Raw genomic sequence first — 2814 nt, 5'->3', positions numbered from 1 at the left:
TTTGGTCTTTTTGAGACAGGGTTTCCCTGTAGCTCCAGCTGTCCTGGAATTCACTATGTGGACCAGGCTGGCCTTGAACTCACAGAGATCCTCCTGCCTCTGCCTCCCGAATGCTGGGATTAAAGGTGTGTGCCACCATGCCCTGCTTATGTTTTAAAACTTTTGATTATACATGCTCCTTGGAGAAAGAAAACCAGCAGTCCAGGGAAGAGTACAGTGTTAAAAATGACCCCAAATGGATCAAACATGATGAACATTTGGGTTAAAAATGTCTTTCCTCCTCCTATGTGTCACCCCTTTGCAGAACCTTTTCCTTCTTCAATATTTATTCAACATTTTCCATATGATAGGTGCAACAGGTTCAAATATGTATTTCAAGGGAAAGCTGTCATTGCCCCGTGGGGTCCATGGTCTCTGAGACCTCCCTTCTGCTCATGGGCACTCACTGTACCGCTAATGTATGTATATATAATTTTCAAGGTGTGACTTATCCATACCTACCTTAACAAAAATAAAAATTTAAAATCAGTATATAATGTATTTTTCCTCAAGAACAAATCATAGGCCAGCCATGGTGCGGCACATCTTTAATCCCAGAACCCAAGACACTGGCAGATCTCTGAGTTCAAGGCTACCATGGTCTACACAGTGGGACTCTGTCTGAAAGAAAAGTTATAAACATTCTGTCGGAATATCCCACCAGGTCAGTGGCTGCTCAGTGGCTGCACAGTGTCTGGTCACTGAATGCACAGTCTGCATTTGACACACAAGTGGCCTGAGCTCCACAGAGGCCGGAGCTGCCTCAGCAGCTGTGAACCGTGTACAGAAACATGGTGCCCATGTCTACTCTGTCTCCCGTCTACATTCACACTCTTGTTTTTTCACATTCAGGTTTTATCATTTTTTGATGGAATTAAATTTATTCATATTTTCTTTCATACTTTATAATGCTTAGAAAGGCTTTTCCCATCATACAATTATTTCCAAAGGTATTCTCTGACACTTCTGTATATTTATATATAGTCAAACCTTTGCTCCATCTGGAATTTAGTGTGGGGATTTACATAAGTATACAAATTTTTCTCTTTCCTAAATAGTCTCAAAAATGCATTTTAAAGGGCTGCTTTTGTGCATTGAATACAAGCTTCATGGTATAATTTTGTATTTTTATATACTAATGCTAGGAATACCATTATTCAGAGATTCTCTTATTACCCTCTATTAAAATAAGAATATTCTAAGGAGAGGAAATACCTCGAGGTTTGGCAGTCATCTCTCAGGTTTGATATAGACTGGGCCTTTTCAAGTGTATGTAGGGCTTCTGGGGTAGATTTGGTGTAAGGTGGCTGTGATGCAGTATTTCTGCAGGAAGGGACACAGAGTGGAGAATCTGGCCTTGCTGGAGTGTGAAGCCGAGGTAGAAGGTAGAGGTTGACGAGGCCATGTGGGGCAGTGTGTGTGTGGAACACCATTAATAATTAGGCCAAGAAAGAAGTCATAAATGGAGCCCAACCTAAGCAAAGCAGGCCACATGGTCGTTCTACCCATGACCGATTCTTCTAAGAGCTGAAAGGGAAGGAGCGATCAATCATACTAAAAACCTGATGCTGTTCTAACTAATTTCATGTGTGTGTGTGTGTCTGTGTGTCTGTGTGCTAAACTTTAGAACCTGACTTTCCCAAAACTTTCCCAACTTTCCCAAGATCCCTTACTAATGTCACTTTAATCTTCCTGTATGGGCTGACGATTTTGATGTAAACAGGCCTAAAATGGTGTTTAATGCCCAAAGATAGCTTTGAACAACTTATAATTTTCATACCAATAACTATTAAAACCATATTTATATCCTGCAAAAATATCTGATGAAGAGACTCAGAGATAGCTCAGAATCACATGCTTTCATAAGGGAGAACAGAGAGTCTGCTAGAATAAAGGAAGAATTGAATCATGTATTATTAAACTGGATAGATTATCCTTAGGACTTTGCAGGCATCAGGGTAGCACTAGGGCCACCAGTTACAGCTTAAAATCTCTTGGAGGAAATGCTGGGCACTATAAGGTGACATTATGCTTTCAAGTTTATGCTTTAAGGTCCATGAAATTCCAATTTAATTTCATTTCCTTAGTAAAGAAAGATACTACATGAAAGCAATACATAGCCAATGAAATATTGCTGTATAAGATTGCATCAAGGAGCCACACGAACTGATCATGACACCAGAGCTGGAATTGTCAGGTGCTTTTTATAAAGTTTGGAATGAGGACACCAAGACTCGCAAAGGCTGAAAGAGTGGTGGTCATATGAGTCTGTTGATTCATTACCCCTGCAAGGGCCATGTTATTCTCATACTAAGAAGATAAAATTAAGAGCAGAATCTGAACTCAGCTATCCTGGAACAATGGTAGCTTGTTGTGATGGTAAAGGTGGAAGAAGGACCTTTGTGGCACAGGCCTGCTAGGTGTCCCCTGATGTGTTCCACCTGATGCTGCCACACTGTGCTCCCACACAAAGTTCCCAAAGTGCACTGAGGTTTGGTTGTATGGCTAAATTATGACTCAGAGAAGATAAGTGGACATGATGTGTGGTAATCCCCCCTTCTTAGCCCAAGAGCAAAAAGATGTGAGGAAATTAAGAGTTTCAAATTAATATTCAGAGGAGAGATATCCTGGTGTAAAGGAATACCCATTGGGACCAGAGTGTAACACACCATACACAAATGGGGGAGGGGAGGAAGAGGAAGAATTTCTATTTTGTCAGTGACTGAGATTTGGAGTAATATAGTCCATTTTCTATTGCTCTGACAAAATACTTGA

The sequence above is a fragment of the Nannospalax galili genome, unplaced genomic scaffold, assembly GCF_000622305.1.
Source record: "Nannospalax galili isolate Female #2095 unplaced genomic scaffold, S.galili_v1.0 scaffold1141, whole genome shotgun sequence".
Lineage (NCBI taxonomy): Eukaryota > Metazoa > Chordata > Mammalia > Rodentia > Spalacidae > Nannospalax > Nannospalax galili.
This window is presented reverse-complemented; position numbering follows the sequence as displayed.